Here is a 26767-nt window from a genome sequence, read left to right as displayed (position 1 = left end):
TTCTGCTCTGCACAATGCAAGTGGCATCATGAGGTAGGGCAGGCTGAGGTAATATTAATAATCTCACTAGGTAGAAAGCAGATATTTGCGGTCCTGGTTATAACTGTGTATTAGTCACAATTCTCTAGAGTTACATTAGAGACTCTTCATATCTAGAGTTGTCTAAAGGAAAGTTATGGAATGTCTTTATATATTAAAGGAAATTATTAGAATGACTTACAGTTTGCAGTCCAACAAACCAAACAATGGGCAACTGTGAATGGATAGTTTAAGAATCTAGATACATTTTCTGTATCCATTCCTCTGTTGAGGGACATCTGGGTTCTTTCCAGCTTCTGGCTATTATAAATAAGGCTGCTATGAACATAGTGGAGCATGTGTTCTTATTATCAGTTGGAACATCTTCTGGGTATACAGAACAGCAATGGCTTGTGTTGTAAGATCAAGAATTGACAAATGGGACCTCATAAAATTGCAAAGCTTCTGTAAGAAAAAAGATACTGTCATTAAGACAAAAAGGTCACCAAAAGATTGGGAAAGGATTTTTACCAATACTAAATCTGATATGGGACTAATATCCAATATCTACAAAGAGCTCAAGAAGCTGGACTCCAGAAATTCAAATAACCCCATAAAAATGGGGTACAGAGCTAAACAAAGAATTCTCAACTGACGAATACCGAATGGCTGAGAAGCACCTGAAAAAATGTTCAACATCCTTAATCATCAGGGAAATGTAAATCAAAACAACCTTAAGATTCCACCTCACACCAGTCAGAATGGCTAAGATCAAAAACTCAGGTGACAGCTGATGCTGGTGAGGATATGGAGAAAGAGGAGCACTCTTCCATTGCTGGTGAGATTGCTAGCTTGTACAACCACTCTGGAAGTCAGTCTGGCAGTTCCTCAGAAAATTGGACATAGTACCACCGGAAGATCCAGCAATACCTCTCCTGGACTCACCCTTCAAATGTAAAGAGTATTCTGTACTGGCCTCATTCATTGCAAGAGAGCCCAAGTTCATGACGGGAATATCTTTATGAGGTATTGCTGTAGACTGTGGACTTCAGCTTGTGTACAGTCCCCTCTGGACCTTTTGTGGCAGAATGCGTCTTTTCATGCCAAGTGCATTTTGTTTTAAATTTATAAAAAAGTATTAAATATATGTATTTAATATATTTGGAATTTGGATCCCTTCCAAGTTCATTCTCTCTCTCTCTCTCTCTCTCTCTCTCTCTCTCTCTCTCTCTCTCTCCCTCCCTCAATGTTCACTTAGTACTGTATATATGTGCATCCTGTGGGAGCTGTTTACTGGAGCACCATGTTTCATATCCTGAAGTAAAGTGCCCCCCACCCATCTCCCAGATACCATTAATGCCAATGGCTTCTTACATTGGGATTGGATTTTGTGATCCCCCTCCCCATCTATGCTGAAAGTTTAGCTTGTTTGCAAGGGCTGTGCGTGCAGTTCATTCATTGTGAGTTCGTGTGTTTAGCTGTATGTCCCACAAATACTCTTTCATTATGGGCATCCCCTCTATCTGACTTTTACTATCTTTCTACCACCTCTTTCTTGTTGATCCCTAACCCTTGAGGGAAAGGGGTGTGATATAGATGTCCCATTTCAAGCTCAGAACTTCACAATTTCTGAATTGTCAGTCACCATCTAGTTCAAAATGATGTTTTTGATGAGGGCTGAAAGCTTCACTAGTCTATAGGTGTGAAGATGATAAGAACTCAGGGGCAGTTCATTATTAGTTAGGAAACTAATAGCACTAGGTTCTCTCTAGGGGAGAAAATCTAAGACAGAGCCAGCCATGGGGTTTTGGGTCCAGTTAATGGTGCCAGGCATTGGGGTTCATGTTATGGAATGATCTTTAAATCCAACCAGAAAGTGCATGGTTACTTCTCCTTCTCCTTCTCCTTCTCCTTCTCTTTCTCCTTCTCCTTCTCCTTCTCCTTCTCCTTCTCCTTCTCCTTCTCCTTCTCCTTCTCCTTCTCCTTCTCCTTCTCCTTCTCCTTCTCTTTTTCATTTTTTTGAGACAGGATTTCTCTGTGAGGCCTGGCTGTCCTGGAACTCATTTTGTAGACCAGGCTGGCCTCGAACTCAGAAATCTGCCTGTCTCTGCCTCCCGAGTGCTGGGATTAAAGGTGTGTGCCACCACGCTTGGCTGCATGGTTACTTCTTAATATTCATGCCACTCTTTCTTGCATCTGAGTGGGCATATCTTGGCAGGCCAATCATTATCGTTCACAAGGTTGAGAGCTGGGTAAGACTGATAATAACTTTTCTTCCCCGGTAACAGGCACTGGATCTTCCTGCACTAGGAGAGCTAGTCAGTGGAAATGAAGCTTCTGGGCTCAATATCAACTTGATTTCAAAATGTCCTATGAACTCAGATATGTGGTGTCTTTATCAATAAGGTCTTACTATGTCATTCTAGATGGTGATCAAGAGTAATGACAATAGCCTTTAATGTTTGGGGGCAGAAGCTAATTTACAGGACCCATTGACCAACAACTACAATCCCATACTTGGTACTGGGATTTTTATTTGATAGTCAATGTTGTTTTGAGGAGGGATTGTCCCCCTGTTGTATCTACATATATACCTCTTCATACTCCTCACTTACCCTGCCCAAACATCATTTCCTTAAGAGGCCCTTCCTTATCAAACTATCACCCTTCCCTCCTCACTATCCTATAGTCTTAGGGTTTCTGTTGATGTGAAGAGACACCATGACTATGGCAACTCTTATAAAGGAAAACATTTAACTGAGACTGGCTTACAGTTTCAGAGGTTCAGTCCATTATCCTCATGGAGGATAATGATAGCATGCAGGCAGACATGGTGCTGGAGAAGAAGCTGAGAGTTCTTCATGTTGATCCCCAGGCAGCAGGATACTGTGTGCCACAATGGGTAGAGCCTGAGACCTCAAAGCCCACTCCTGCAGTGACAAACTTCCTCCAATAAGTCCACACCTATTCCAACAAGGCCACATATCCTATTAGTGCCCCTCCCTATGGGCCAAGCAGGCAAACACTTGAGTCTATGGGGTCTATTTCTATTAAAAGCACCACACCTAAGTATATATTTTTCACTTTATTTTATTTAATCCAATCAAGGGAATGTTATTTCTGCAGTGCTTTACATATTTGTTTTTAGTCTCATCTACCAACTGGACACTCCTATATTTCTAGAGCCTCATCAGTACCCAAGAGCCCAAAGGCGTATAACAGGCACAGTTTTGAAAGATTAAGCCAGAGACTTCAGGGGTGGAGATATGACTCAGTGAGTCAAGTCCGTGCCATACAACCACAGGTCCTGAGTAAACGGCACACAACTATAATCCTATTTCTAAGGATGCAGAGACAAGAGAATTACCAGAGCTCATTTGCAAGCTAGCCTTGCTGAGTTGGTGAGCTGTGGGTACAAGAAGGGACCCTGTCTCAAACAATAAGATAAAGAGTAATTGAAAAAAAAACTAACTTGACATTCTCCTATGGGTTCCACATGCAAGTATATATAAGACATATGCACACAGACATACATTCATGTGCTATAGCCCAACCCACATACAATGCACTCACTACCTGGGGTTTTATGCTTATAGCAGGAATGGAATATATGTGCTTAAACCTAGACGACTGACCTAATGTATCTTCTCTTCTGGATTCAATAATAAAGTCCTTCACAACTCAGTTATTAATCATTAACTTCAAGATGAAGCTTTATCCATACCCCTACCTGACAAAGTAAAATTTCATACATAGCTTTTTAGTTGAGAAAATTAAGACCAAACAGGGTTAAGCAAATTCAATTTTCCCACTCAATACTGTATGAACTAACTCAAAAAAGAAAAAAAAATTAAGAGTTTTTTTCCTGGCTCTAGACTCTTTTGCTATGCATGATCACATGTGCTTTTCAATATAGACTTGTTGAAGTTGGTTCAGTGGGAAGTTTAAAGGACACGCATTATTTTCTATAAGGAGACAGGTGACAAATGCAGGTGGAACGATCACCTGTGGGTTACCGTGTGGAAATAGGGGCTGAGTGCATTCCTAGCCATTCATTCTAGTGACTTCATCTTGTAGATGCAGACATTGAAACCCAGACAGATAATAGTTAATCTTTCATAAACCGTCGGATGAATAAAAGATGGCTTGAATCTGTTAATAACTCAAGATCGTCCTGTTACATAGTACACAGTACATAATGGATATCAGAACTGCATTTAGATGGGGCCCTTTCATCACCTCCAGTGATGTTCACATACACCCAATTAGAAACATCTGGGGGTGGGGTCATGGCTAATAAGGTGTGGGTGGTATGCAGGAACTGGACTTTTTATGTCTTGCCCCCTCTCTTCTTTGGGAAACTTTTATATACCTATCATCATTAATACAAGAATTTGCCTTACTTTTAGCTACACAGAGTTCCATATCAAGAGTATGTTTTATAGGATTTTCAGAATAAAATACCTCTCCTTTTTGCTTGGCTCCTCAGGATCAGTCTTTGAACTAAAACTCAATAAACTAAAGATGTATTTCTGACATTTAATGAAATTCAGCAGTTATTGAGGATGGGATAAAAAATGAGTAGGACATGCTTCTTAATATAGACTCTTTAAATCCTACTTAAATCGAGGGAAAGAAGTTACAGAATTCTGATAGTCCCATGAATTTCAGATAACCATGATTTGTCAGGCTCCTGAGAGCTAGTCCTGCACCTTGTCAGGCATGTTGGGATGCTTAATCTGTTCTGATTAACTGTTAAATGAAAGCATTGGCTTTTTTTTCTACTCAAATGAATGTGGGGTTTGTACTAAGGAATAAGTATTCGAGTATTTTTTTTTCATTAACACTCTGTGGATGGCTGGGGGAAGCGATGTGAAGGAAGCATCATATTTTATCTCTCATATTTTAAGATTGAGCAGGAATGGAACAGAGTTAATTATATAACAGGTACAATAATTATATAACAGATTTAATCTTTCTGTGGAGGTAGAAAGCTCTTTCCATAGAAAGCTCTGTATTTCTACCAAGTTTCGGTGGCTATGCCTTTATTTTTTTCCATGGCACCTGTCAGTTGTAAAATACGGTATTCGGATCCAATTTTACATATGATCTATATAGGATGTTGGGTCCTACTATTTTTGTGTGTTGGGAGAAATAAAAATCCATTTCTTAGATGGAAGTATGAGGATAAACTTAAAGGTGCTAAGTTCTTGTACGAGAGGTACAATCTAGAGATGGCTAGTGTGCCATTAGGTTACATCCACACTTGTCCTTATTGTATAATAGAGCTAAGTCTCAAGAGACTCAAGGAAAGTTGAAAATACTCAACAGAAGCTGAAAATGAGTTTACCCACTCCACCAAGCATCCTTGGTTAGCAGCATAGCATGCTGTAGAGAACTGGTTGTTCATTCTTGTGAACTTGTGGCTGACCGGACAGACATCTTGCTAATGCTGCTCGGACCCTTGAGAGAGGATGGTATTCTATATTTCTTGAGAAAGAAACTTTCAAAATTCATAGGATGGCTTTAAAGGATGTCAAAGAGTCAAAACCTGAGTTGTCCTTAAGTTGGGGTAACCTGTCAGATCTTACTTGTTTCAAGAAAAAGATAAGTCAAAATCAACTTCCAAAAGGATGGGCCTATGTACTTCTCCTAGGACTAATAGGGGTTAGCACATTCAAACAGAGGATTGTCTAGATCAGTATTAGTGTTGCCACAGCAGGGATGGTGTGAGGGTGGCTGTGGAGAGGTGGCGATGGTGACAGTGATGGGGTAAGGAGATCCAATGAGCCAGCCAACAGGAATCAGAAAGAACATATTTGCATTAGGTCTGGTAGGAGCCTGCCTGTCTTGTGCATGGTGTATATCTGGGGACTACTTAGGTATATGGCACAGTTTTTCATTTTTTTGTGTGTGTCACTGCTATGACAAAATGCCTAATAGTTCTGAGGTACATTCTCTCACAGAGCAGAAACTGGTGGCAGTTTAAGAGAGCTGGTCACATTTGTCAGCAATTGAGATGCAAAGAGCAAGGAGCGCTCTAAGGTTCATCATGTTGAGTTAGAAGCTCACTGTTAAAATGGGTCTTCCTATCCCAACTCTCTAGTTGAGATAATTCATTTGCTTTGGAAACTCCCTCACAGGTGTGCCCACAGGCTTACTTCTGAGGTGAATCCAGACAGACACTGTCAGTTGCCAAGCAGTAAAAACTGTCACAGTGCTTACTCAGCTACTTTTGTAAAAGTTTTAAATGCATGTACATATGCATAACTATCTAAAGAATCAAGTCATTTCTTTTGAGGAACTTTTGAGGAATTAATAGAACCAGTTGCATTTTGTATGAATTTCCCAAGTCCAGCACAATGCTTGGCAAATAATTGGCCCATGAGGAAGTTTGATACTTTGGTCCTTAGAATGGATGCTGAGGTGTCTTTGTAGGTGAAATATTGTAAATATGCCAGTGAGGATTCCGTGGGCACTCAAGCTTAAAAAAATAATAAAGTCACTTGTTCTAAAATTATTGTGAAGTTATGTTTCTTAGTTCCTGATTTGTTAACTTAATCAGGTTCTGTTTTAGATCAAAAGTTGGGTACAAATCTAATGACTCTATCTATGAGTGGTGTACTTGTGGGTCCATGGGAACAGAATTCAAGGCTGGGGAGTGTGCTAATTTTCTGACAGCATGTGGGCAGCCTGTGGAGCAAGAAATAATTTTCCACAGTAGCTAAAGATGGGCAATGTTTGGTTTTGAATTTGTAAATAAGACGAAATAAAAGTTATCTTCCACAAAAAGGGAACATAATTGTAATGAAATAAGTTTGAGAAGTAGAAAGCCGATTGCCAGGGGTAATAGAAATGCGCCTTCACTGTACTTAGTGAGCATTAGTGGCTTGTGTTCATACATGTCAGTTCATTAAATAAAAAGATACAGTAATTGAATTTAGTCAATCATTACAATGATTTGAAAGGAGGCAGTTAGATTCCAATCAGTCAGCAAGAAAACTCTTCAGTTGATTGGCTTGTTATTAACACACTGAGGATTTATAAGAATTCAGTTATACTGAAAATATACAAGGAATGCTGTCAGACTGCATGAGATCAGAGCTCCTATTTCTCATGTTTGTGGCATGGTAGAGAGTTACTATGTTAGGGACATAGCAATGTTCTATGCCCTTTCCATTTGTTTTTCTAAAAACCATCTTGTACCGGGTGAGCTGCAAGGTAGAGACCACATGGTTCATATCACAGGGGCCAGGCTGGAGAGTCTGGCCAAAGAAGAAGTCAGCCAGGAAGGGCCGGCATGATCTGCAGCTCACTGCATCTATGGAGGAAAGCCTGCCCATGGTTCCAAATCTCTCATTTCAAGAAACCATAGAGAGATCTCAATGGGAAATGTCGCTATTTTTACATATCAGCAACTGGTTGACATTTTATTTACTAATTGTTTTGAGATAGACAATTGCTACATGGACCAGGCTAGTCTGGAACTTCTTATATAGCCCAGGTTAGCCCCGAGCCATCCTCTTCATCCACTTCATCCTCCAAGTTCTAAGATTATATGCATGTACCACAATGCCTAGCAAATCAAGCCTAACTACTCTGGTTATAGTGTGACCTCATTGCTTTCGGAAATCAGGTGTCTGTAGACAACTCTTAGAGCCAAGAACCCTGGGCTCTGCCTAAACCAGAAATGACTGAGGGGCTTGGATAAATCTTTTCTTTATTTTTTTATTCACAGTTTTCTCATTTTTCAAAAAATTGGGGATATGGGCCAAATAACACATCATTTGATTCCTTTTCAATGTTCACAATATCTATGATTTGTACGAAGAACGGCAACTCATCTTCAGCTAATTAGCTTTCTTGTTTTCACGATGAACTATGTGATTCGTTCCCACCCCCGATATTTGAAATCTGCCTACTGTTGGCCTTTCTGAGAGTGCTTATGAACATTTGTTGAAACTGACCAGAGAAAATGCTGGCAACTTGGCCCTGATCTAAGGATATTGTCAGCAGAGTTGCGGCACTTGGCTGTCTCCCTCTGTAGTAAACCCTAATAAAGCCCTCACAGAGGAACTGCGAACAGATGCAGCTCTGAAAACACAGTGTCCTTGTCACCATTTGCTCGTCTGTCTCTCCTACTGAGGCAGGACTTGCTTGGGATATCTTAATGACTCGTCTCCTTGTCATAAGCACATTGGAGCTTATGAGTGTATTGGAAGCTTGCTGCACCCAGAGTCTCCAATACACGGTCCTGAGCCTTGAAGGTGCCTTTACGATGACACAGAGGCACAGAAGTCCCTGGAGCCAGACATAAGCATAGTATATCGTGGGCTGAGGAGGTGGCTTGTGGGATAAAACACTTGGCCTGCCAGCATGAGGACTGGAGCTCAGATCTCAGCATCCACATAGTTGAGTTAGATACTATTTATCTATCTATCCATACCAGAGCTTAGGGATTAAATTAGAAACTAGGTCTATTATATTGAGACAACAGAGACAACACCTACATGCCTTTGTCTTTGCTGAGAAGTAGCTAAGAATCCTTGAAAAGGGAATATCTTTCTGAATTTTCATTTCCTCATTTATAAACATGTTGCTTTATAAACACTCCATGAGGTTGTTGCGAGGAAGACAAAGCAATTAAGTGCCATGGCGTTTTTGCAAAGTCACAGCCCTGTGAGCCAGGAAGGTAACGTCTCAGCTGCCTGCTAGAATATGCTGCAGCTGTAATTATTAAGGACATGAGGTTGGCCTTCCTGTTCTCTTCTTACTCCTTCTGTCCATTACCTGTACCTCAGCTGCCTAATTTACTAGTGTCACTGGGTATGTCGGAATGTCACAGAAAAAGGGCTGTGCCCATTCCCCCAAGAACCTTAACCACATTCCTTTGACTTAACTTTATGAAGAGTAATGCATCTACTGTCTATGCTTGCCTCTCCCTAGCCCCCACTCTCTGAGCTTCTTAATTTATGTGTGCTGGGACTGAGGATCCCTGCGCTGATCCTGTCACGTGCAGAGTCATGTAGAGAACACAGTATTTTTTTTAAGTAAGCACCCCTGTAACTTTCCAAAGACTTTTCTGCTTGTGATGTAATCATGAGAGGATATATATATATATATATATATATATATTTTTTTTTTTTTTTCTGAGACAGGGTTTCTCTGTATAGCTCTGGCTGCCTGGAACTCACTCTGTAGACCAAGCTGGCCTCGAACTCAGAAATCTGCCTGCCTCTGCCTCCCGAGTGCTGGGATTAAAGGCGTGTGCCACCATGGCCGGCTTGATAGGATATTCTATAACTGGATGGAATATGATCCCTTCCCTATGGAAGAAACTCTAGCCAGCTCCAGCATGGCAAACATGGTTCTGGCAAGTCTTGCCCTTCTCCCCCATTCCTTCTGCCTGGCTCAGACCATTAGATTACTTTCCTAAAGCTAGATTCCCAAGATCCATTCCCTTATTTGGCCACTTGCTCCTCCTGAGGCTGACTACCAAGCTCCAGCTATCAAAGTATTGAAGCCCAACAATCAAATGGCCACCTTTAGCTCACCTAATTAGCATGCTCCATCAAAATGAACTGACTCGTCCTAACATGGGGTTCTTCCATATAACTGTTTTTCTATGAGTCTTGTCTGTCTTCTCTCTATCCAGAGCCAATTCTTTGTCTCTCCAGGTCAAAGACCCCCTGACCCTCCCCCTTGTTCCCTTCTCCTTCTTCCTGTCCTCTATGTCCTGTCTTAGTTCTTTATCCCTGCCCTTTTTCCTTCTGGGGTAAACAAGACTCTTTTATATTAAGGACCTGGGTTGTCTTGAGCCAACTTCAGGGTTCCTTACATCTCTTAAACATTCAGATGTTTTTGTTTTGTTCGTTTTTAAATATATTTAGTACTACCAGCTCTTGAGTAGAACTGGTAGGGTGGGGAGAAAGGAGGACAAACAGACAGACAAAAACCTCTGGCTCCTGCTCTGGCTTCGTAGTCCTTGCCTTTTCCCCAAGCGTGAATCCTCCCATCACGCCAGGTTTCAGTAGTTGGCTCAAGGTCACTGAGGGGAGTTGAGAGGAGATCCAACAGGGCCGCTCTTCAGCACTGGGCCAAGTACCTTAGGAAGCTTGAGAAGGCATTGTTTCAGCGTTAATTGCTAACTCATAAACTAATCTGAGGGTTGGGAATGTAGCTCAGTAGGTAGAGTATTTTCCTAGTATGTATCAGACCCTGGATTTTATCTCCAATACTACATTTCCAGCTGTGACATCACACACCTGTAACTCTAGCCCTGCAGAAAGTGGAGGAAGGAGGATGAGAAGTTCAAGGCCATCCTCCTGTACAAGAACACGCAAGGGAGGACACTACAGAATACAGGAGACCCTGTCTCAAAAACAAAAACAAAGAAATCCCCGTATTTATGTTTGTATAATCTTTCATGCATGGATTACTCTTCAATGCATATATACACTATGCATATGCTTATACTACAATTTTCTTAATAAAACAAATACAGTAGTGTTTGCATCCCTATAACAAAGTGCCTGAGATAACTAAGTTACGAAGAGAAGAAGATGATTTTGGCTCAGTTTTACGTGAGATGTGGGGCACCCACTGCTTTGGACCTCTGATGAAGCTGGCATTTGGCATTGCTGGGGAGCATTTGAGCAAACTGCTCATTCCATGGCCAGGGAAGAAAAGACAAAAATGAGGCCTTGGCTCTTAGGCAGTCCCAAAGCCACCGTGACATCAGTGACTTAAGAAGTTTCTTCTAGGCCCCAATCCCTGAAAGTTCAACAGCTCTCAGGGGAGTGACGCCAGCTATAGCAGGAGTCATTTAGGATTAATTTTCTACATTTTATTTGCTCACTTACAAAAATTACTTAGGTTCACAAGTCCCAATATTTCTCCCACCCAGTGACAATATTTTTAAGTTACTGCATCTTTATAGCACTCAGAGCTTGCTTCAGCAAGATTTAGTACCTATGCCCACACACTGGTCCTTGTGCCCTCTTGTATTCATTACTGAACAAGGTTTTATTTCCTAACAGAAGCAAGACTTTGGTAGTGTAGTGTCTGTGATGTCATGTGTTAGGGTTCTATAAAGAGCTCACAATAGCATCATGACTGTGTTAAAGTTTGTCAAAGTCCTAGTCCTATTTCTTTTGATGGAAAGTTTGGTTTTGCCCTATCTGTGTTTTTGCAATATTGTGATGGAAAAAGACCCAAAACAATAACAAAAGAAAACACAAAACAAAACAAATGAACAAAACAAAACAAAAAAAAAAGCCAAAAAATCAAAAACCAAAAAACCCAAACCCAAAACCCACAAACCCACAAACCCCACAAAACCCCCACCCAGTATGCATCCAGCTTGTCTGAGTTTTACTGCCATTATTTTATTTTGCATGCGACTTGTTGCCCTGTTCTGATGTCTGTCTTTCTCCTCCTGATCATTCCCATGGGCCTGTTGTTCCATCCTCAGTAAAGCCACTCACACTCCCCATCTTTTTGTTGTCGTCCTTTTCATCCTTCATAACCTCTTTTCGTTCTGAAGTTAGTGTTCCCTCTGCATTACCGGTTTACTTTTTGACACCGTTGTGCTTTTTCCCCACAATGTGATTTTTGCCTGGGTTGTTATTTTAATTAACTATTTATTATTTTGGTTTTAATCTGCTTTTGTACTGTTCTAGCTGCTCACTTCAGTCTAATCTGATTTTAGAAATTTGGTCCTTTTTCAGACACCATTTAAAAAAATTGAATACATGGGATACACAGGATGTTTCCTGAAATTGCCTTATATTTTCTCAAAAACCTTTTTCTCACCCCCACCTTAGCGAGTTTGTTGGAGAGTCATTTTCTTTCCCTGTGCTGTAACTAATTTTTTTATGGATCTATGGTGACTATTTCTCCCTTTGCTTGTCCCTGAGGACGCCTCAGTCTGGCAACCATTAGACATTCCCTTGCTTTGGAAACACCACTGTCTATCTATTTACCGGTCAGAGCTGGAGGACCAGCTGATTTCAGTCGTCACCTGGCTCAGCTCCCAGGGCTGAGTGTCCAGAGAGAAGTCCTTCAGTCTATGCCCTGCCAGCCGGGGGAGAGCGCTTCACAGATGAAGGGCAACGGGGGAGAGCGCTTCACAGGTGAAGGGCAACGGGGGAGAGCGCTTCACAGGTGAAGGGCAACGGGGGAGAGCGCTTCACAGGTGAAGGGCAACGGGGGAGAGCGCTTCACAGGTGAAGGGCAACGGGGGAGAGCGCTTCACAGGTGAAGGGCAAGTCATTGGAATGAGCGCAGAAGCTTTGATGGCTAGTGAGGATTTCCTGAGTCAGTCCTATCATTGTGAGTTCACAGGAGTAGAGATTGGATCCCACAAGATCATTTTGTTGCTGTTCATTGGTTTTCCAACTTACTTTCTTATCAATTCAGATATTTGTATGAACATTTTAATAGTAGTCCGGGAAAAGACCCTTTTTCCGATTGAATTTTCTTGTTTAAGTAACACTATATTCAATGCTCAAAAAAAATTGAATTTATCTCAATTCGTTTTCTACCTTAGAATCATTTAGTTTATTGTGCTTTACACATGGAAGAGGCCATTTTGTTTTCCGATGTTACATCTTTATCTGGTATTTAAGCACATGACATTCTAGTCTGTATGGTATTTTTCCCCCACCTGTCAACACTGTGGATCCTTATTGAACCTCTTCTGTTCTGTACCAAGGTCAAGGACAGCCCCACACCCCACACAGTGGAGTTGCTGCCAATTCTGCTTTAATGGGGTAGGAGTTAATAATATTTAAATATATTTCACAGTCAAGTACAGTCAACCTCTTCTCTATGCCAATTAGGAGGTGTGATGTCAAGGAATACAAAAGTAATTCAGAAACAATTTATGCATTGTTTTGGATTCATATGCATGACAATTTTTTCCTTGCTTCACATTTGCATAATTATAATTTCACCTAAATTTATATGCAGATTAGCTCAGATCTCTGAAAACATACTAATTGCCTAGATTAACATGCTGATTCACAACCCTTACTGCCACCAAAGGAAGGGCAAATATTAGGAACTTTAATAACCCAGGAGATAAAATTTAAAGTGGACAATTCTTAAAACAAATATCTGTAAATATCTGAGACTTGGCAAGTATTCCCCAAGAATTCTTCTTTCATAAGTGTTTCTGGAGTGTTGTATTATGTGTGGGATGTGTCTGAATGCTCCCCACTACACAACACACACACACACACACACACACACACGTGTTTGTATATATTGAAGATGGAATCAATGTGAGCTTCCTAGGTCTATCTTTTCCATAATGTTGTATTCAAAGGTGGGTTGTCACGTGGCTCTTATCCCTAGATTGTTGCCTATTTTGATTTTTATTTTAGTTCAATTCAAAATATTTTGATAAAATAAACATTAGACACATAGGAGAGTTAATACTAACTCCTGCAATTGTGTGCTAATATTATATCCACAATTACTCCGTTTTCAGAAAATATTCAAATATATGATATTTGTAACTATGTTTATATTATCTTTATTAAAATTTGATATGTTTTCCTGAGTCTCAATATGTAACACTAATTTATTTCCCTCACAAGTTTTACACTTACCAAAAAGAGCATAGTATTTGTCCTTTGTAAATCTTTTCATAGCAGATGAGCCTGAAAGTCATAGCATTTTGTTTGGTAATTCTTTTATTTAACAAATCTCAACATCTAAACCAAATATTATGGTCCAATTTAACAGTTTTATCTCATGGAAGATGTTTGTGAATGTTGCTAGATAATTTTAAGACCCTAATTTTTTGATCATGATTTATACTTTTTTTTTTTTGGTTTTTCAAGACAGGGTTTCTCTGTGTAGCCCTGGCTGTCCTGGAACTCACTCTGTAGACCAGGCTGGCCTCGAACTCAGAAATCCACCTGCCTCTGCCTGCCAAGTGCTGGGACAAAAGGCGTGCGCCACCACACCCGGCTGATTTATACTTTTCTTATTAAAACTGGTTTAATATTGCAAAGAGCTCTAGACCACTCTTTAAGTTTGTCCTCCAGGAAAATCCTCTTTCAGATTTGAACTGTTCCTTGATCTACATATAACTCCTTTAAATACAGGAGAAAGCCTTTTAAGCATGATCTCTGTAAGAAACAAACTGCAATTTTTTTTTCTGATACTGGAGTCTGTTACATTTTAGAGTTGGTATAGAGAAAAAAAATGTTCCTGTCCTCTTCTGTCTTGTCTTGGACCCAGCAGATCACTCGTGAACCATGTTTAGATATGGCTGTACTATATTTTAAAGAGATTTAAACAGTAGTATACCTGGAGTATTAAAGAACACAGTGCCTATGTTGCCATTGGCCCTCATGTTGCTGAACAATTATTTAGCCAGTTTGTGTTTCTATGTCCTTACCTGTAAAATGGAAGGAGAATCATACTTGTCTTTTAGGCTAATTAAGTCGCAATCAAATGAGATAGTACCAGGTACACAAACTGGTAAACAAATGAACAAGTAAAACAAACTGTCTTAGAGTTTGTTGCCACTATTGATGGCTATTTGGTGCAAGTAAGGTAACATAGCTAGAAGGTTATTTAGCCAAGGAATTTCTTTATTGGCTTACTCTTGGGCATGACATGTTTAGTACAGTGAGCAAGGGGACCTGCAGAGTCCACAGCTTCTCATCCATACAGAATAAAATTCCTAAGATAATGAATAGAATTTTCTAAGTAGGAGGAGACAGAAATAGGAGGAGACAGAAAGAATGTTGAGCAAGTGAGTTTAGCTGATCACTTCTTTTTTTTTTTTTTTTGTAGAACATGATTTTAATATTTTCAACTGTTCCCTTTTCTAAGGAGGAATGAAGTATCCATACTTTGGTCGTCCTTCTTCTTGATTTTCTTGTGTTTTGCAAATTGTATCTTGGGTATTCTAAGTTTCTGGGCTATAATATCCACTTATCAGTATGTACTCACTGATAAGTGATATCATGTGTGTTCTTTTGTGATTCAGTTACCTCACTCAGGATGATGCCCTCCAGGTCCATCCATTTGCCCAAGAATTTCATAAATTCATTTTTTTAAAGATTTATTTATTACACGTAAGTACACTGTAGCTGTCTTCAGACACACCAGAAGAGGGCGTCAGATCTCATTACAGATGGTTGTGAGCCACCATGTGGTTGCTGGAATTTGAACTCTGGACCTTCGGAAGAGCAGTTGGGTGCTCTTACCCACTGAGCCATCTCACCAGCCCAAATTCATTGTTTTTAATAGCTGAGTAGTACTCCATTGTGTAAATGTACCACATTTTCTGTATCCATTCCTCCCATCCCATAATCAGCTACCAAACCCAGACACTATTGCATATGCCAGCAAGAGTTTGCTGAAAGGACCTTGATATAGCTGTCTCGTGTGAGGCTATGCCAGTGCCTGGCAAATACAGAAGTGGATGCTCACAGTTATCTATAGGATGCAACACAGGGCCCCCATTGGAGGAGCTAGAGAAAGTACCCAAGGAGCTGAAGGGGTTTGCAACCCTATAGGTGGAACAACAATATGAACTAACCAGCAACCCCATGTCTCTAGCTGCATATGGAGCAGAAGATGGCCTATTCGGCCATCATTGGAAAGAGAGGCTCTCTTCAGTTTCTTTTTGGAGGCACTTAGAGCTATGAGTTTTCCTCTTACCACTACTTTCATTGTGTCCCATAAGTTTTGGTATGATGTGTCTTCAATTTCATTAAATTCTAAAAAGCCTTTAATTTCTTTCTTTACTTCTTCCTTGACCAAGTTATCACTGATTAGAGTGTTGTTCAGCTTCCATGTGTATGTGTGTTTTCTGTTGCTTTTGTTGGTTTAAGACCAGTCTTAGTCTGGGGTGGTCTGACAGAGTGCATGGGATTATTTCAATCTTCTTATATCTGTTGAGTCCTGTTTTGTTACAGATTATATGGTCAGTTTTGGAGAAGGTACCATGAGGGGCTGAGAAGGTGTTATACTCTTTTGTTTTAAGATGAAATGTTCTATAAATATCTGTTAGATCCATTTGGTTCATAAGTTCTATTTGTTTCAGTGTGTCTTTGTTTAGTTTCTGTTTCCATGGTCTGCCCATTGCTGAGAGTGTGGTGTTGAAATCTCCCACTATTATTGTATGGGTTGCAATATGTGCTTTGAGCTTTAGTAAAGTTTCTTTTATGAATGAGGGCGCCCTTGCATTTGGAGCATAGATGTTCAGAATTGAGAGTTCTTCTTGGTAGATTTTTCCTTTGACCAGTATCAAGTGTCCTTCCTTATGTCTCTTAATAACGTTTGATTGAAAGTTGATTTTATTCAATATTGAAATAGATACTCCAGCTTGTTTCTTGGAACCATTTGCTTGAAAAATTGTTTTCCAACCTCTGACTTTGAGGTAGTGTCTGTCTTTGCCACTGAGGTGCATTTCCTGTATGCAGCAAAATGTTGGGTCCTGTTTACGTATCTAGTCTGTCAGTCTATGTCTTTTTATTGGAGAATTGAGTCCATTGATGTTAAGAGATATTAAGGAAAAGTGATTGTTATTTCCTGGTATTTTTGTTAGAGGTGGAATTATGTTTGTGTGGCTATCTTCTTTTGGGTTTGTTGAAACATTACTTTCTTGCTTTTTTTCTATGGTATAGTTTCCCTCCTTGTGTTGGTTTTTTTCCATCTATTGTACTTTGTAGGGCTGGATTTATGGAATGATATTGTGTAAATTTGGTTTTGTCATGGAATATCTTGTTTTCTACATCTATGGTAATTGAGAGTTTTGCTGGGTATACTATCCTAGTCTGACATTTGTGTTCTCATAGGGTCTGTATGACATCTGCCCAAGATCTTTTAGCTTTCATAGTCTCTGGTGAGAAATCTGGTGTAATATTGATAGGTCTGCCTTTATATGTTACCTGACCTTTTGCCCTTTCTGCTTTTAATATTCTATCTTTATCTACTGCATTTGTTGTTCTGATTATTATGTTGGGAGGAATTTCTTTTCTGGTCCAGTCTATTTGGAGTTCTGTGGGTTTCTTGTATGTTCACAGGCATCTTTTTCTTTAGGTTAGGAAAGTTTTCTTCTATAATTTTGTTGAAGATATTTACTAGCCGTTTAAGTTGGGAATCTTCACTCTCTTCTATACCTAGTATCCTAAGGTTTCATCTTCTGTTTGTAGGCTGGATTTCCTGGATGTTTTGGGTTAAGAACTTTTTGCTTTTTGCATTTTCTTTGACTGTTACGTCAATATTTTCTATGGTATCTTCTGCACCTGAGATTCTCTTTTCTATCTCTTGTATTCTGTTGGTGATGCTTGCACCTGTTATTCCCAATCTCTTTTCTAGGTTTTCTAACTCCAGGGTTGTCTCCCTTTGCGATTTCTTTATTGTTTCTCTTTCCACTTTTAGATGTTGGATGGTTTTGTTCATTTCCTTTGCCTGTTTGATTGAGTTTTCCTGTAATTCTTTAAAGGATTTTTGTGCTTCCTCGTTAAGGGCTTTTATCTGTTTACCTGTGTTTTCCTGTATTTCTTTAAGGGAGTTATTTATGTCCTTCTTAAAGTCCTCTATCATCATCATGAGAAGTAATTTTAGACCCAAATATTGCATTTCCAGTGTGACGGTGTATCCAGGACTTGCTATGGTGGGGGAATTTGGTTCTGATAATGGCAAGTAACCTTGATTTCTGTTGCCTATGTTCTTATGCCTGCCTACCACCATCTGATTATCTCCAGTGCTACCTGCCCTCGATATATCTGACTGGAGCCTGTCCTTCCTGTGATCCTGGTTGTGTCAGAACTCCTCACAGTTCAGTTCAGCTGTCTCTGTGATCCTATGATTCTGTGATCCTGAGATCCTAGGTGTGTCAGAGATCCTGGGAGTCAAGCTGTGTCTGGGGACCCTGAGATCCTGGTGTGACTAAGCTCCTGGGATCCTGGAATCCTGGGCATGTTAGAGAGCCTGGGGATGGAGCTTCCTCTGGGTGTTGTGAGAATAGCTGCAGAGTTCATGCCCCTCACTTCTTTATATGAGATAATTTTTAACAACATTTTTAAAAAGATTTATTTATTTATTTATTGTGTACACTGTTCTGCTGCATATATGCTTGCATACCAGAAGAGGGCACCAGATTTCATTATAGATGCTTGTGAGCCACCATGTGGTTGCTTGGAATTGGACTCAGGTCCTCTGGAAGAGCAGCCAGTGCTTTCAACCTCTGAGCCACCTTTCCAGCCTGGGCTTATCTTAAATGTACCAGGATGGGTAAAAATTAGTAACTGTGTTTTCTTTCTGTCTTTTCATCCCTCCCTCTCTCCATCTCTCTCTTTCTCTAGTGCAGGCATGTGAGTGTGAGGAATATGCTCCTGCATGTGAAGATGGAGGCCAGAAAACGATTTCTGGTGTTTTTCTTTATTATTTATATTGCCTTGTGTCAGGGTCTCTCAATTAAATAGAAACTTTCCATTTTGGCTAGCCAGTGAACTCCTGGAATCTGCTTGCATTTAGGGGTGTCAGGGTTGCAAGCCTTAGCAACCATGTGCAGCTTTTTATCTGGGTTTTAGGAATTGGAGTTCTGGCTTTCATGCATGCTCCATGTCTTAGTTAGGGGTTTCTATTGTTGTAATAAAACACCATGACCAAAAACAATTTGGGGAGAAAAGGGCACGAGTATGTCCTAAAGGGAATTCAGAGTAGGAACCCAAGCAGGAACCTGGAGGCAGGATGTTATCTCATCTCTGTTAAATACATCTTAAACTTTCTAGATGGATTTTGTGTGTGTGCGTGTGTGTGTGTGTGTGTGTGTGTGTGTGTGAGAGAGAGAGAGAGAGAGAGAGAGACAGAGAGAGAGAGAGACAGAGAGAGGGAGAGAGAGAGACAGAGAGACAGAGACAGAAACAGAGAGGGAGGGAAGGAGGGAAAGAGAGGGAAGAAGGGAGGGAGGGAGGGAGGGAGGGAGGGAGGGAGGGAGGGAGGGAGAGAGAGATAGATGGATTTTTTTAAGTTGGTAATTGACTTTCCTAACTGCCACCAAATTATTACCAAGATAGTTGTCTTCATCATCAGTATCATTTTGTGCATCATTTTGTCTTTTTCCAGTTGGTTGAAGAGATCTAGTGTCCAGCATATAGACAGGAGATACAGAAAGACTCAAGACCCAGAGTCCTGCATGCAAGGGTAAAACCAAAACAAGACCCTGAAATTGAAGGAACTGCCTCCCAATGCTATGGGCTATGTGTTGATGAAGACTTATAAACAGAGATCTAACCCTGTTTGAAAAAGAAAATGAAGGGCTGGAGAGATGGCACCACTGAACCATTAAAGACACTTGCTGCGCTTCCAGGTTCAATTCTCATCTCTCACACGGTGGGCTCAAACTGTGTGTAACTCCAGCTCCAGGGGATCAGAAAGCAAGGGCACATACATACATGCAGCAAAACACCCATGCTCATAACATAAGAATAGAATCAAATTAAAAATTTAAAGAGGGAAATGACAAACTCACGAGGCACTGGGAGCCTAGCAAGTACTGTAATGCTGTGCTTTCCAGAGATGTGGGTTTTTCAGAAATTATAGTAATCTCTGAGAACTTGTTCTGTTAATAAAGGTTGGGTGGTAGTCGTCCAGACTTCTAATTGAAATGTTGACATTTTCATTTTTAAATGATAAGTCTACACATTATTACTCTGCTATAGATTAGGTGCAATTATGTGTGTGTGTGTGTGTGTGTGTGTGTGTGTGTGTGTGTGTGTGAGTGCCCGTGTGCCTTTCACTAAATACAGCCAAATCTGGCTAATCTGTTTACTGAGTGTGGAGAGTTAGGAAGCACAGGTTATTCTCAAAGCTCACATCAGCTGACAGCCTCAATAGAACTAGTGAGCTTCTTATTGCACATCTAGTTCTGCCGTTACTGAACCTCACAGAGGGGGATTTTTACTTATTAAATTTTTGGGGGTTAATAAAATAATTAAAAATTGTCAGCAGTGATGAGAAGAGCTGAACCTGTGAATTGGTATTTTGGTCATGTGTCTTTTTTATTCCTAGTTTTGTTTTTTTAAATACTAGTTATTTTATTCCATATGACCTCCAAGGAAAGCATGCAGGACGCAAACTAAATTTATGAGTCATGTCAGACATGTTCTAACCACGATTATTATAAGGGGATCTTTAATGTAGATTTTAATCTCCATCTTGGTAATAGTTTGACTGCAGTATGAAGAGTCAGTTACTGAACTTACGAAAATTTCTTTGGAAAGTTTAAAATTTATTTGAGCAAGATGAGAGAACTTGTTAAGTTCATGGTAACTGTAAAGAATATCCAGCTGAAAAGAGTTAAATTATCAGTGTGCACTTCAGCAAAGTAATTTGTAATCTTTAATCACTTAATATGACTTAAAGGAGATTATAGTAAACTGATTAATTAGTTTTATTGTAAAAGCAAAATTATAAGACAGTGGGGGAGGGGCTGCATTCAGATTTTTCTAATTTGAAAAAAAAATTTTTTTTAAATTTTGTCGTGTTTACTTTGCATTCTAAACAAGTTTACTTGCTCAAAATGGTGAACTTGAAGGAAAAATGTGGGAGTTTGAATGATAATGGCTCCCATAGGTTCTTATATTTGAATGTTTCCTTTCCAGTTGGAGGTGTGGCTGACTTTTTGGGGGCGTGTCCTTGTTGGAGGAGGCACATCCTTGTTGCAGGAGGTGTGTCCCTGGGGACAGGATTTGAGGTTTCAAAGGCCTATGCCATTCCCAGTTAGCTCTGATTGACCTTCTCATGGTTGTGTCTCAAAATGTGAGCTTTCAACTACTGCTCCAATGTCAGGCCTGCTTGTCTGCTGTTGTACTCCCCTAGTGTTGGCCATCAACTCACCTTCTGAAACCATAAGCATGAAAAGAAAATGCCTTCTATTTTAAGCTACCTTGGGCTCAGTATTTGAGTCACAGAAAAGTAACCGAGACAGACGACTATCTGGGAGTCATGCTTTTTTTTTTTTTTTTCCCTGAGAACAATTTATCTCCGCTTAAAACAAATTGCCCTACATGTACCAGAGGCATACAACCAAATTATAAAATTATTATTGGTTTTACAAGGATAAATAAAAAAACAGTGAAATTCTCCAATTGAGCAAAGTATACAAGGATTTTTATGTTGTTGGGATTTTATTGTTATTAAAACATTGAAAGAAAAATAATTTACTGGAATATAAAGATAAGGGTTGAATGATCATTCCAACGTGGAGAAAGGGACATTTTCACAGAACCAGTACTTTCCTACTATATCATCTCTATTTGATATCAACCAGAACAGAGTATTGACTTTTTCCCACAATATGCTGGTGCACACAAAGCAGTTGCTTAATTAAGTACAATAAAGGATTAAGGAAGGAGAATGAGAAAATGGAGGAAACTGTCCTGTGATAGAAGTTGCTGCAGCCAAATTTTAGCTTTGTACTGGGAAATGTCTTCTTTGTCTAAATTCTGCAGTGAAATGGCAGGCTCGTTTTTCCGTAGACACCTCCTGTCTGCTGCTGGAGCACTTCCATCTCTTTCTTCATGCTCCACTCGCAACTGCACAGGCGTGTCTGTTTCACTGATTGACTGCTGTCAAGTTAGAACCTGATCTGCTTCACTGACAAACTCTGTTATTTACTGGACGCTTTTGTTGGTTCACTGGGGTGCACCACAGAACCACCTGTCCCTACCTTCACACTAACATGAGCTTTGTTTGCAGTCTTGACTCTCAAGTCTGGACTCCCTTGGGTGTTTTGTCCTGCATAGTGTGTGTCTGAGTGTTCTCAGCTGCCTCGTTGAAGGACCTGTCCTGGGTCTGCAATGGGGAAGGGGCTATACAAGCAGCACCAGAAGCTGTGGGAGGTATTTTCCGTTTAGTGAGACAGCAATTCACTATATAGCCCAGGATAGCCTTAAATTTGGGAATCTTCCTTCCCCAGACCCCTGAATGCTAGGATTATATACGTGTGCCAGTATATCTGCCTCATTCTTAAATCCTTTAAGAGGAAAACAAAATAAAATTCTGAAGAAATTATTAGAGAAGGGCTGTGGGAACAGGCAGTCCCTGAAATCCTGTAACTCCACAGTGTTTTACAATAAAATGAATCACAGCTTTACATGCAAATAATAGGAAAGAGACATGAATATTTCTTTTCAATGATTTTGTTTTGCTTTATTCCTATGTATCAAGGATCTAAATTGTTTTTTTTTTAACTTTATAATGTATCTAATGGTGTGACTCACATACAATCCCTCCACCTTTCTTTCCCTCTATCTCCTTTTGAGGTTAAAATAAGAAGCTTTTGCAAGATTCAGAGAAACAACAAGGTGACTTGCTAAGTCATGAAGCAAATGGGTTTGCAATTAAAATTTAGGTCACAAGCAATATATAGAACAGATAATTAAGGGATTATTCAATTATCCATTGTGGAAAAAATAATTTCTGTACAAGTGCAATAGTGCTCACCCAGCTGAGCCTGATCTCAGAAGTGGATGGTCTGTGCTGTGATTTGGAGATGACCAGACCCTTGTCAATATCAGTGAGAGGCCTGGCCACCTTGAAAATCTAACCACCTTGTGATTATAATTATTTTCCTGAAGAAACACTACTTTTACCCGATAGGACTTCATCAAAAAAAGACTCATTTTACCCAATATCTGGGTAAAATGAACATTTTATTGACGATCACATTTAAGAAAAATTCATATTTTAAAGATGTGAGCCACACATTGAAAGCTTGTTTTTAAGACTTTAACATGAAGTTTGGTTGCATGCTGGCTATGTGAGCTTTTTTGTTTCTTGATCAAAATATTCCCAACATCTTGTATCATTTTGGTTGTTAGCTCAGCCTTTAGTGATTGAGCCTTCTCATTAGGTGTCCTGCCAATTTCTTACTAGTTTTTAATGTTTCTGATGAAGCTTCAGATTCTTGTTGTCTTTGAACTACCCCATTTCAGATTATTCTATGTCAGTGGGCTTCATACATTAATATCACATAGAATTTTAAAATACACAAATCATTTTTAATTGCTGTAGACCGACACCTTGAAGGAGAATATTCTGAAATGGAGTCTCAATATTGCTTTTAGAATTTCCTGGCAATAAACATGACTTATGCTCCACAACTGTTAGCCCTGTACAATAATTTTGATGCTTCCTTCCATGTTTTAACCTGGTTCTTAGTGTTGGGTGTTATTTAAATCTCCTTTACCAGGCTGGAGCCTTCTGATCAGTAAATCTCATAGCACATTCACGGTGTTTGTTTTTTAATGTCCTAGGATAGCTTTCGTAGGTGAGACATTTGGAATGGTTTTATGTGTGGCCGACTCTGGGTGGAGCTTTCATAATGGGAACACCAGACTTTTTCTCAGGACAATAGTAAGGTTCTTAGATGTCCGAAATATGTGTTTAAGGGAGCACCCATCCAGATGTCCAGGGGCCACTTTTGAGCCCCCCGCCACATGCCATGCACTTTTATCTTCTTCTCAGTCAGAACACAGCGAGATTCTTCAAGTAAAATTCACAAATTAAGTTTATTTCTACCTTTACAGCATTTAAATTGGCAACAATGATTTCAAGCTGACTTTGAAATGTTATTTAGCTTTTTTGTATGTTGGAATATTTTAAATATTTTGTTATGAAAGTTAGGAAAATGACTGAAAGGCCTACGAAACAAACTACTTTGCTGTTTGGTATTTCCTTATTTATTTATTTATTTCACTTATTTATTTACCTGCATGTTTATTTATTTACCTATTTATTTATGTTTATCTTTATCCACTCATTCATCTATTTATTTATTTACGTATTTATTTATGTTTATCACTATTTACTCATTCATTCTAACTGCTATGTGTAGTCTGTCTGGCTTTGAGGACATGACAAAGAACTTGACCTAGATTCTACCTGTGAGGAGCTTGTAATATCAGCAAAGATTGCCTTCCTCCAATGCTTCAGAGTTACTGTTTTTTTTTTTTCTTTAGAAAACTTATTTCTTAATAAAGGTCACAAAAACAAAAAGTTAGTGCCTGTGTGATATATCTATGAAGCTGTGATCAAGCTGATAGCAGAATGAGGGACTCCATTCAGAAAGGATAGGTACATTGTGAGCAGCCAATCGAATCCATACAGTTTCTTTGATGACTGAGAACCATCTGAAGGTATGCATTTTACACGAGATTTCTAATGGAGATGATGAGACTCACAGGTGAGCTCTCAAGCTAAGGTACCAACTCAGAAGCAGAAACATCAGTTCCTATCAGGAACTTCTAGCTTAAACCTTTCCTATTGAATTGCAATCTCAGTGACTCACACGCGGTGTTAGAGCCTGGTGTGTTGTCTGGCAGCCTTTTAAAAACAAAGGCTTCTCCAGGAAACAGATTTATAGGATTGCAAATGTTACTATCATAGTCCACGTAGATTAATAGAGTCTCTGTTAAATTAATTCACTATACAAAGACATAAAAGCATTAAGTAGCAACACCACACTAAATTTTATTTCTTAACTACCTGTTAAAAAGTTCTGTTTCACCTTTCCTTTTAATTCCTGGCAGCAAAATTCTAGCTGCTGTTACTTAGAGTCTACTCTAGTTAGAATGTCTTTCAAAATAGTTATCTGGAAGGATTTCTTGGCTTGCGACCTTGTAACATAGATCTTGAAAACACATCCCATATAATGCAAGGTATGTGCATTTGATAAAATAATATGTAATACTATGATCCTATAAGACAGGTGTTAATATAAACTTTCAATTAACTGAGTCACTTTGAAATGATTAGACCTACAGGGCTAAGGAATATAAGTTGCCTCTGGTTTCTCTTTTGCAAAGTTGACAATAAGTTGCATTTGGATTTCTTTTGTAAAGCTGCAAGTCATTTTCTTTATTCATGATGTCATCCCCTCCTTTTAAAAACTTTGGCCTGCTTCTTTGCATCAAGGTACTTGATAGGAAGCTCTTTGGCTCTATCCACATGACTATCACTGAAAGATCACGTGAGTCCAGTCTTTCTCTATTTAGGAGATACAGGCCTCCTTACACTCTGGGGTAACTGCTGTCTTAGTTTCTCTCTTTAGTATGATACCCTGCCTCTGCCTCCAGCTGTTTCTGAATGTTAATCTTTACTTGATTTCTAAGAGAAAAAAAGTAGGAGTGTAAGTTTGGAGATGGATCTCACATTACTAGAACGGTGGAGGTCACATTCCATCCCACCTAATTCGCAGTGCATGCCTTCATTCCCTTGGAAGCTGTGGAATTTGACTCTTTCATTTCATTTTCCCCAAAATATGTGATCTTGAAAAGCAACACTCCTTTGGGAGAAGTAGCATAGCTTCTTTAGGAGGTATGAAACAGTACTAAAATCTGTTATTTTTAGTTATCTTGAGTCCCAGGAAGCTGATCTGAGATGGAGATTAGCCCATGGGAAGTGTTCTTGGCACAGACACATATGGGAAGACACTGGATGGAGTAAGGGATTGTGACACATTTATAACAAAATATAACAAGAGGCTCTGAACAAGAGCCTAACAAGAGGCTCTAAAGCTTGACGTTGTGTGCATCAAAGTTAAATTTTGTTAGGGCAAGGATTTTGTTTATACCTCTGCATTACCAAAGCATTAGATACAGGCTGCTCCAGGAGTTGATGTGACCTTGCCTAAGGTAGCACTTGTGGTAGAAGCAATTTTGAAGGAATAGAGACAGCTGGGATCTTGTAGCTGGAGAATAAGTCTGTCAATGCTAATGTAATGATGGGATCTTGGCAGCACAATGTATTACCAATGACACCAGTACTCATGACGAGACTACAATGACATTGATTAAAGTCAGCATCTCAAATTGTTCAGACCATTCATCCTTCTGATAAACAAATACATGATTCTGATATTAACTGCCTAAACAAAGGGTAGTCTGACAATCTACATTCTTCCCATATATACTAGATAAGTATATTCTTCCCATATATACTAGACAAGTATATGTCCTAAACCTTTGTGGTCACTAGGAACTTTGCTTTTGCCTTCCCCCACTCTGAACTGCCTTTCCTGCTCCAGCCTCCTGCATCAGGAGCCTGAGCTATAAGATTTCCTGATACTTTAGGGTGGAAAAATCAAGTTAAAATCTTCATGGCAATGTTGTGATAGTTCTCCATTCTTATATACTCTAGTATACTCCATACTAATTGCTCAGAAACCAAAAGATTGATGTGTAAAAGTAGAACTGATGGATTTTTTTTTTCATGGTAAAAAGTGTCTCTTAAGGAAAATATTCAGTACCCAAAGTGAATAGAAAGCAGAACTTATTTCTGTTTGCTCTGAATAAGGCAGTAATTCTTTCTAAAACTGTGTATATCTATGTATGCAATACTGATCAGAATATTAAATTGGAGGTCACATGGCACATGCTCCCATGATATACATGTCAGATAGAAATCTTGGTTGAATTTTTTCCTAATTTGAGGCATTAAGAAAGAGAACTCACAGGATTCATTAAAAAAAAACAAAAAACAAAAAACTCCAGTGACCTCTTAAGGGATCAAAGAGGGACTATCAACAAAGGCAATTACTCTGTGAACTTCTAAAGGCACTTGGCTATACACCATGGGCTGTCACTTAGGGCTTATAAGGTTCCTGGTCATGTGTTAGGAGCTTGGGATAGATGTGAGTGCAGAGTGATATCAACTGTCGGCCAAATTGCTATCAGTTATTTCTTTGAACAGGAAAATGAACTAAGGGATT

General features: G+C 39.5%; 1 protein-coding gene across 5 annotated transcripts in view; it reads left to right on the top strand.

Moving 5' to 3' along the window:
- The window catches only part of Grm1 (glutamate receptor, metabotropic 1), a 396324-nt gene that overhangs the window by 24708 nt on the left and 344849 nt on the right, over positions 1–26767 (top strand). The window contains exon 1 of one of the 5 annotated variants that reach the window (XM_006512550.3): positions 12237–12276. The exons of the other annotated variants lie outside the window; for them this stretch is intronic. The gene's annotated coding sequence lies outside the window, so the exon portion shown is untranslated. Of the gene's footprint in view, positions 1–12236; positions 12277–26767 lie in introns of those variants that run through there. 5 annotated transcript variants of the gene reach the window in all.

Source organism: Mus musculus, chromosome 10 (genome assembly GCF_000001635.26).
Source record: "Mus musculus strain C57BL/6J chromosome 10, GRCm38.p6 C57BL/6J".
In the NCBI taxonomy this organism is placed as follows: domain Eukaryota; kingdom Metazoa; phylum Chordata; class Mammalia; order Rodentia; family Muridae; genus Mus; species Mus musculus.
Note: the sequence above shows the minus strand (reverse complement) of the source record. Positions and strands in the feature narration are given on the sequence as shown.